The sequence below is a fragment of the Xenopus laevis genome, chromosome 5S, assembly GCF_017654675.1.
Source record: "Xenopus laevis strain J_2021 chromosome 5S, Xenopus_laevis_v10.1, whole genome shotgun sequence".
Lineage (NCBI taxonomy): Eukaryota > Metazoa > Chordata > Amphibia > Anura > Pipidae > Xenopus > Xenopus laevis.
Genome location: NC_054380.1, coordinates 141,807,891 through 141,818,113, shown reverse-complemented (window position 1 = coordinate 141,818,113; position 10,223 = coordinate 141,807,891). Strand labels below are relative to the sequence as shown.

The window sequence follows — 10,223 nt, the reverse complement described above, 5'->3', positions numbered from 1 at the left end:
TCTTTTCTTCTAATCGGAATGGGTGACCTTGTGTCAGCTGGAAAGACCTACAGGTAAATAAATCATTAGAGAGATTATTATATGATCCCCTTATATATTTATACATAGTTATCATATCACCCCTAGTGATGGGCGAATTTGCGCCGTTTCGCTTCGCCGAAAAATCCGCGAATTTCGCGCAAAATTCGCGCGAAATTCGCGAAACTGCAAAAAATTCGCGAAACGTCGCCGGCGTCTCGTTTTTGACGCCGGCGGCCGTTTTTTCGACGCCGGCGCCCGTTTTTTTTCGGCGAATTTTCGCGGGCGTTTCGCGAATTTATTCGCTGGACGCGAATCGCGCAAATTCGCCGCGAATTCGCGCCTGGCGAATAAATTCGCCCATCACTAATCACCCCTTAAGCGCCTCTTCTCCAGAGTGAACATCCCCAATTTGGCCAGTCTTTCCTCATAGCTAAGATTTTCCCTTTACCAGCTTCCTGCAAAGGCCAAAAGAGGCATTTCAGCTGTCGAAATTGTGGACCCTGAAACACTCAGAAATAAAAATGTACCGCTACTCTGGGCTATCCACACCACAGATAGTCACTGTCCAGCTAGTGAGCAGAGCATGGTTACATTTGGACTCACACTTCAGGATCAGGGCCTTCACTAAGTGGAAGCGTTCCCTCTAAGGTGTAGTGCAACTACAACACTACAACACTCAGGCTACTGTGCATACAAAATATACAAAATGATTGGGCGCCAGGAGGTTCTTATGATGCAAAACAAGAAAAGGTTTATTAGTCCAAAGACAATATCCCCAGGTTTTCTCACGTATACAAATGAGTGGTTTGCACATGACACACAGAGATGTAAAAGGGCAATATTTATGTAAATATATATTCCAGTTTGGTAAGATTCTTTAATATGTCATTCAATTTGATATAAACTATCTGTTGCTTAAGTGTTCATTTTGGAGCTATAGTTTTCCTTTAAACACTAAAGGACCCGGTCCCTCTAGGAACATGGCTTTCTGGGCCTTGCTGTACTCAGGCTCCCCTGGGCACACCCAGCCAATCAGCATCCAGCAGCCAAAGAGGAAGAGGCCACTCCTAACACTCACTATATTTCAGTGTGGCAGGAAGTTGTCATTACACCTCTTACACCAACTTAAATGGATACATAGGCTTTTGCCTAGTAACTAAGGAAAAAGGTAGGGCCTTAAAGCCATAGGGACATATAATACCTATGGGTCCCTAAAAGAACTATACCAGCTATGGCAGGTACAGTAATACTGCAAACAGAGCTCCCCCAATTCACACTTTGGAGACTACAACCCCAAAGAACACCAAGCCTACTAACAACCCACCCTTACAGTTTAGCACCTATGCAATTAAAGGACCCCTATGATGTCTGACCCCCAATAATTGTCTTGAGGCATTTGCACATGGGCAAATTGCTGAGCTGAGGGATGGATTCCAGCAGCACTGTCATTTTGTTCTAGGAAAAGAATGAAAGATTCAAGAAAGATGGAGCAGACTTTAGTGATGAGTTTGGCACACACACACTTCATTACCATATTGCCATAAAGTGTGTGTTGGGCTCTTCTATTATTTTTTAAGATGGATCAGATGGTCTTTCAGTAGAAGGTTCTGTTTCCTGGAACAATGTGGAGCCCTGCAGTATGAGCCAGTCATTCTTTGCCCCTTATTGATACATGAGCCCCAATACTATAGTCCTTTTTGCATGAACATACCTTATTTTTATCTTCCAGAAATCAGTTACTCTTTGCCTGTGTCTACTGAATCTCCTGCATGGTGGGAGGGGTTTTGCAGTGTCTCCCTGGAACCCTCTAGGGCAGGGATCCCCAACCTTTCAAACCCGTGAGCAACATTCAGAAGTAAAAGGAGTTGGGGAGCAACACAAGCATGAAAAATGTTCTTGAGGTGCCAAATAAGGGCTGTGATTGGCTATTGGTAGCCCCTATGTGGACTGGCAGCCTACAGGAGACTCTGTTTGGCAGTACATCTGGTTTTTATGCAACTAAAACTTGCCTCCAAGCCAGGAATTCAAAAATAAGCTCCTGCTTTGAGGCCACTGGGAGCAACATCCAAGGGGTTGGGGAGCAACATGTTACTCACGAGCTACTGGTTGGGGACCACTGCTCTAGGGCATGCCCAGTGCCAAATAACGTCAGCACAACTGATATATATATATATATATATATATATGGAAGAAATTTGTCTTAACATTAGCCTCTGTCCTTATCTGAGGCAAAAAGGTCTATTCCATGAATTTAAACCTTTCAATGACAGCTGATGTTCCATGAACACCATAACTAACTGTCTAACAATCTCCATATGTTGGGGCATTTCCTGGGGTCAGTTCATTCTTAGGGTGACAACAGGAGGGGTCCCCAAAATGAGACTCTACAAGACCGACCCCTCTCCTTATAGACAGATGAAGTGTGGCTTCCAGTCAGTGCCATTGCAGATCAGTATGTAGATTAGTCTACATCTAAACTTCTCTAGGCCATTTCAGACTCAAAAATCGTCACTGGGAGCCTAGGACTAGGTTATACTGTAATTGGTTCAAGTTGGCTCTATGTCTAATGGCCTAAAGCAATCATGTTTTCAGGTGGTACAGGTCCTACACCAGGAGCAACATTTGTACAATTTATTACATTGCACCATACATGGTTTTCCAATCTTACATTTTGCCAATTCAGTGTACTATTTGCAGAACAGGTATATTCTGGTGTGGGCAGGCACCAGGATTTTGGCAATGAATCCAAATGGTTGTCCTATGCAATTGTAGAGTTCACTTTGCCTTTTGGATTCTGCCCCCTAAGCACAACTAAACTTCCCTCACTCTATGAGCAGAACTCCCAGTATTTCTAGAAGGATTTTTCTCTGAAATCTTAAATGACCTTCCATTTTTACTTGGCTAACATCTTCTCTCTGTAACGTCTCACTGGACATCTCTCTGGAGAACTAACACTCAACAATCTTGGTTTTTTATCGTTTCACCATTAAAACTTTCACCTCTGTCTCTTCTTGGAAAACACAGAAAGCTTTTCCTCTTCAGAGGGAGACCAATAATACCTGTCTCATGGGATATCTCATAGGCTGAGAGTGATTAGAGATGCAATAATACCATTACAGGTGTACACAAGACAGCCCTCAGTTCTTGTTCAACCTAGATCCATGTGCAATAGCTTGGGGATTGGAATAGATGGGACATGGTCTGACATGATGTGAAAGAGAAGGCTCTCTTGAGCAATGCCACTTATACGTTTAGCCATTGTACCATGAGGAGTAGTGATGGACAACACAAAGTAGAAACATTCTGTATTAAGGAGTGTCTGACAGTAACCAAGTCTGTCTTTATAAAATATTCATTCACATATTGCTCACATCCCAAATCTAGGATTTTAACCTTTGTGCTTATCTATCAGATAACTGTGTCTATCGAATTCAACCACTGAAGGGACCACCCTGTCCCATAGAAAGATCCTTAAAGGGATACTGTCATGGGAAAAAAAATTCAAAATGAATCAGTTAATAGTGCTGCTCCAGCAGAATTCTGCACTGAAATCCATTTTTCAAAAGAGCAAACAGGTTTTTTTATATTCAATTTTGAAATCTGACATGGGGCTTGACATTTTGTCAATTTCCCAGCTGCCCCCAGTCACTTGTGCTCTGATAAACTTCAATCACTCTTTACTGTTGTACTGCAAGTTAGAGTGATATCACCCCCTTCCTTTCCCCCCAGCAGCCAAACAAAAGAACAATGGAGAAGTAACCAGATAGCAGCTCCCTAACACAAGATAACAGCTGCCTGGTAGATCTAAGAACAGCACTCAATAGTAAAATCCAGGTCCCACTGAGACACATTCAGTTACACTGAGAAGGAAAAACAGCAGCCTGCCAGAAAGCATTTCTCTCCTAAAGTGCAATCACAAGTCACGTGACTGGGGGCAGCTTGGAAATTGACAAAATGTCTAGCCCCATGTCAGATTTCAAAATTGAATATAAAAACATCTATTTGCAGAATTCTGCTGGTGTAGCAATATTAACTGATTCATTTTGAAAAAAATGTTTTTTCCCATAACAGTATCCCTTTAAGTTCCTACCTTTTTTGGCCCAGCAGAAAAGAACATCCCCTCAACCCACGTACATAATATATTCAAATCAATTGCATTTGCATTAAGTTCAAAGAGTTGTAAATATTATTTCTACACAAATTGCCCTCTCTAAAAACACGTTATCCAGCCATGAGCGCTGGTTGTGTAGCAGATGGTCTGGATATTGCTTTAGTTTTTATATCATTTGCATCAGTCAAAATACTTTTCTGATCCAACTCTTGATTATACAGCCTGGCACAGACCATTATGGGTATGTCCAATGCTTTCAGCAGTAAATAGTGTGAATCTTGTTGAAACGAGGAGTTGTGGCCAGAAGACATTAAGGAACCTGAATTAAGCTTTCCTGATGTCCTATTTGATTGATGATGTGCTTTCAACTGTGTTTTCAGTAGCTGCTGTTCTTCTGGGGCTGGCAGTAAATGAATTTATCCCACTTGCAAATATGAAAGACTGGTTAACAACAAGAAAGATGAAACCCTCAGATCAGATCTTAACATTCATGTGTTCCACCAGATTTTTATTGCAATGTACTTTTTTCTGGAACTTACAGGCTTTTCTTTTGGCCTGATTCCACTGTCGGCCTGTGCTGCCTACTGTCTCACTTATGTGGTTGAACTTACTGGACCTTTTTAGTCACTGGCTAAGTATGTGGCTTTGTTGCTTGTACTATGTGAAGATCACAATCTCCAAACATCCCTTGATCCTTCATCTGTAATCAAGGATCCCCCGTATCACCAAATATGCCATCCTCCTGTTTGCCTTCCTTTCGTTCCTAACAGGACTCATATATTTCGTGAGTGGAGATGAAATCTCTTGTCTACATGGCATTGGTTTTCTACAGAAAATCTGAAAATCTCCAACAACTGTTGATGATCTCATATTTCTTTGACCAGGTTTTTCCATTTATGATCGAGATGTTGTCATCAATGTATCTGCTCTCCTTGTTACTTTCTCATGTGAAACACACCAAATCAATATTTAAAGTTTTAAGGCCCCCAGCATGGATGCCCACTGGTCTCTAATACAAAATATTATTTTACTGTATTTCCTATCTATGTGTAATTTAATTGGTAACCTGCTCCTTTGGCAAATAACATCAAATTTTACTGGCCGTTCAGTTGGTTACTTTATCATTTTTTCTTATCCTACCTTCCACTCCATAACCTTATCCTCTGTAATCCCAAACTGAAACGGGAAATGGTAAAAATGTTCCTGTGGCCAAGAAATGCAGTTTGCGGCTTTAGAGTAGATGGCAAACTCAGAACAGAGACTGTTAAACAGTGAATTGTGTGTTGAAATATAGGATTTTGCTTTTTGGACTGTTTAAGTGTAATTTTCTTAATAGCTTTTACAATACTCAAAGTAAATATATGCTATTTTAGTTTGATATCACTATTATAAAAGCATTAAATAACTAAAATAATTTTAATATTAAAATACAGAATAATAAAGGCCACATATTGAATAACTTGAAGTTATACTATACTTCATCTTACTGAGGACCTACATCATCATCATTTTTTTTCATCATGTTGCCATTCCTCGATATACAGATATGGAATCTGTTATCCGGAAAACCCCATATCCAGAAAGCTCCCTATTATTGGAAGGTCATCTCCCGTAGACTTCATCATAAGCAAATAATTCTAATTTCTTAAAGTGATTTCCTTTTTTATCTGTAATAATAAAGCAGTAGCTTGTACTTGATCCCGAGTAAGATACCATTCCTTCTTATTGTAGGCAAAACAATGCTTTTGGGTTTATCCTATAGTTTAATCAGTGCCAGATTTGCAAATAAGGTGCCCCTATATCCCTTCATGTTTCATCTTAAGTTTTTAATATCCCTATACTCACTAGATATGTGCTCTGAGGGCCTGTGTTGCTTTCCTAAATTCCATAAATGATGTTCTCTTTGAGTGGTCAATAGTATTCTTGTCAACGTAATGCCAACACCATGGGAACTGCCGATGAGACATCTATGGTTACTCAACTATTTCCAATGACTATTTTTACATTTTATGAAATGTTAAGAAATGATTTCACCCTTGTATCTTCTCTATACATTGTTTATTCTTGTTAACCACACAAAAAGCAATGTTTTGAGCTTTTTCTATACCCGACATGGACACCAGCTTGCCTATTATGGGATATGTGTAATTTTGCTGGTAACCCTTTTATCTGGTTCTTGATCTCTGATAATACTTTTCTTGGACGTTCACTTATATGATAGTTTATTGTTATCCTTCACATGTAACTTTGTAAAGAATGCGTTGTAAGGTGTTAATCTTTACTGTATTTATTATTTGCATGACTATCAACGTGCGGAAGATATTTTACTTCTACTTTGCATAATAGACAATCTCTATTTTTATCACCGTGAGTGATGGCTGCTTAGTGAAGTTATTTCTGCCTTTATTTGCATCCGTTTGGACCCATACCCAGTACAAAAAGTAGCTTTCAGGACATTTGTCAGCAGATGATTCCAGGCTTCCAGCACAGAACAATGAGCAGAAATATAGAAAGCAAGCAAGAAGATTATATCATGTATTGGGCTAAATTTTGTGGGATTATAATTGCGACAGGGCTGGCAGTCAGTGCATTTATCCCACTTGTCAATATCATTGACTGGTCAAGGGAACGAAGACTGAAGCTCTGTGATAAGGTCTTAAACATATTGTGTTTGACCAGATTTCTCTTGCTATGGGTTTTCTCTTGGAATTGATTGGGATTTTCCTGAAACTCATCCCATTCTCCGCCTTTGGCACATTCTGTATTTTTTACATGTTTCATTTTTCGTTGGATTATTTCAGTCGCTGGGTGGCTATGTGGCTTAGTGTCCTCTATTATGTGATGATCACAATCTCTAAACATCATTTCGTGCTTCGTCTTAAATCAAAGATCCCTGTGATCACAAGATATGTCCTCTGGGGGTCCGTGTTGCTTTCCTTTCTTTCGGCAATAAGTTACTCTGTGAGTAGTAAAGAGTTTCTTTGTGTGCAGAACACTGGCACCAATGTCACTGTGACCTCTCAGTTTAGTCAACCATTCTTAGTGACTTCATTGTTCCTCGGACAATCTTTACCTTATATGATATGACATGATATATAAAATTATTTCCTACTTTTATCTTCTCAGTAAATTGTTTATTCATGTTAAACACACAGAAACCAATGTTTCAGGGTTTTCTTCCCCCACCATGGCTGCTCACTGGTCTGTTATAAGATACATTCTTGTACTTAATCTCCTGTATTTGTGCCATTTTATCTGTAACCTTGTTATGAGCTAAGGGGGCCCAGTCTGAAGGCCAGTTAGGGGGAGATTTGGGGTGAGTGTTTATTTGTACCCTGGGTACCCCTGGAACTATAGCAGGGTGACACCCCAATGTTTCTATATATCTGTAACCTTGTTATGAGCTAAGGGGGCCCAGTCTGAAGGCCAGTTAGGGGGAGATTTGGGGTGAGTGATTATTTGTACCCTGGGTACCCCTAGAACTATAGCAGGGTGACACCCCAATGTTTCTATATATCTGTAACCTTGTTATGAGCTAAGGGGGCCCAGCCTGAAGGGCCAGTTAGGGGGAGATTTGGGGTGAGTGTTTATTTGTACCCTGGGTACCCCTGAAACTATAGCAGAGTGAGTGTTACCCCAATGCTTCTATATATCTGTAACCTTGTTATGAGCTAAGGGGGCCCAGTCTGAAGGCCAGTTAGGGGGAGATTTGGGGTGAGTGTTTATTTGTACCCTGGGTACTGCTGGAACTATAGCAGGGTGACACCCCAATGTTTCTATATATCTGTAACCTTGTTATGAGCTAAGGGGGCGCAGTCTGAAGGCCAGTTAGGGGGAGATTTGGGGTGAGTGATTATTTGTGCCCTGGGTACCCCTGGAACTATAGCAGGGTGACACCCCAATGTTTCTATATATCTGTAACCTTGTTATGAGCTAAGGGGGCCCAGCCTGAAGGCCAGTTAGGGGGAGATTTGGGGTGAGTGCTTATTTGTACCCTGGGTACCCCTGGAACTATAGCAGGGTGACACCCCAATGTTTCTATATATCTGTAACCTTGTTATGAGCTAAGGGGGCCCAGTCTGAAGGCCAGTTAGGGGGAGATTTGGGGTGAGTGCTTATTTGTACCCTGGGTACTGCTGGAACTAAGACATATTGGAATCTGAGATGCAAATGTACCAGATGTTCTCAAAGTTCAAATAATCATGTGCTTGACTCTTATTGAATTAATAAATAAAACCTTGTTATGAGCTAAAGGGGTCTAGCTTGAAGGACATTTTTGAGTGAGTATTGAAAACCAAGAGGAAGGTGCTGAGCACAAAAATTATGGATGTGCATGCTTAAAAGTGTATTTAAAAGACACAAACTAGGGGTGCTCCAACACTCCCCCCCCGCTGGATGCCACTAGTACTGTACTCAGAGGAAAGGGCTTTAGCTGTACAAAGACCTGTTCCATAGAAAGCAACGCATGGGTTACCTGCTTTGAAATCCATCAGCATTTGCATTGTACATTCCATTGTGCATTATAGACAGTTTTAGAAGTGCCAGAAGTGCAGCACATTCAAGTATGTATGTATAAATGTATGTATATTATTTTTAATAGAACAAACAGGGGGTTATTACAGTATTAAATACAAATAACTAGAAAATACTGTTGCATTAAAGATTAAGCGCTTATTGTCAAAGAGGCCCCTGACCATAGAGCTTGCAATCTAAGTGGGGAGGTTACTTACAGGCACAAATCAAGGGATATTAAGGGCTGTAGGTTACAGTGGGTGACACTGCAATATGCGAGTGCTCCAAGAGGGAGTCTTTGGGTTTATTTCTGAAGGTGCCCTACTGTCAACAGTCAGAAGACCATGTTGTAAGCTAAGACATTGTGTAGCTGAAATGCCCCAAGTCCATATCATGTGTTGCCTCCAGGTTGGTATCAAAGATGATGATGTTCCTACACATTACAACATACAACATTATTTGAAGAACTTCTGATTCTTGTTTACCCACCACAAATGATAGACACACTGTACTTCCTATTAAAGGTTTGCTCCCTAGAGAAGGGTAGCCATATTCATAAAAGGTATCAATACATAATAATAGCTTACATTTACACAGAGACACCTTTCTCGTAACATTCACTTGGGTGATGCAAAAATAAGTTGTCAATGAGGCATTGGTAGAAATCTCCAATCCAAAGTCACTTAGCTAAGGCACCACATTCTGTATCTCAGGAGCATCACCTTGGTTGTATGTTTGTATAACTTTATTTGTAAAGCGCTGTTAAGGAGCCGCAGCGCTGTACAGTGCATAAAAGTACAATATATATAAAAGTATACACAGGGAAGACAAATCACATAATAAATATACAGTATACAGAATCATATCAGGACAAGGAGCTTAAGTGCTATGTGGTAAGAGACATGGTAGGAATGAGGTCCCTGCCCCATAGAGCTTACAGTCTAAGTGGATGGGAGGCTGACATACAGGCACAAATTGGAGATGAAAAAAAAAGTGTACAAGAAAAGGCATAGTCAATAGGCACAGGACTAGGCTAATGTGCTCCAAAAGGCAGACTCTTAGTTATTTCTTGAAGAGATTGAGAGAGGATTCCTTACGGAGGAATTCAGGGATGGAAATCCAGAGGGAAGGAGCAGCAAGATAGAAGGGTTTGAGATGAGAGGTGGCAGTTGATGTGGATGGTGTGAAGAGAATGTGGCTCTTAGAAGAGCAGAGAAGACGACTAGGAACATACTGTATAGCAAGACAAGAGAAGAAATGTAGTGAGGAGCAGAGGAGTGAAGGGCTTTGAGTGTTAGTAGAAGGGTTTTATATACTATCCTTTGCTTAACAGGCAGCCATGCTAAGGATTTTAGTTGGGGTTGAGCAGATTCCCTTTTAGGAGAGAGCAGAAGGATCCTGGTATTAGAGTTTAAGATTGATTGGAGGGGAGAGAGATGGGAGTCAGGAAGGCCGGTTAATAGGAGATTGCAATAGTCTAAATGTGATAAGATAAGGGCATGGATTAGTGTTTTGGCTTTGGTTTGTAAAAGAAATGGGCGTATCTTTGCTATATTACGGAGGAAAAAAACACAGGTTT

General features: G+C 40.7%; 2 pseudogenes; both read left to right on the top strand.

Moving 5' to 3' along the window:
* Nucleotides 1-4,469: 4,469 nt before the first annotated feature.
* LOC108717520 lies at nt 4,470-5,407 on the top strand (annotated as a pseudogene).
* A 1,219-nt stretch (nt 5,408-6,626) lies between these two features.
* On the top strand, nt 6,627-9,118 carry LOC108717519 (annotated as a pseudogene).
* The last annotated feature ends 1,105 nt before the right edge of the window (nt 9,119-10,223 follow it).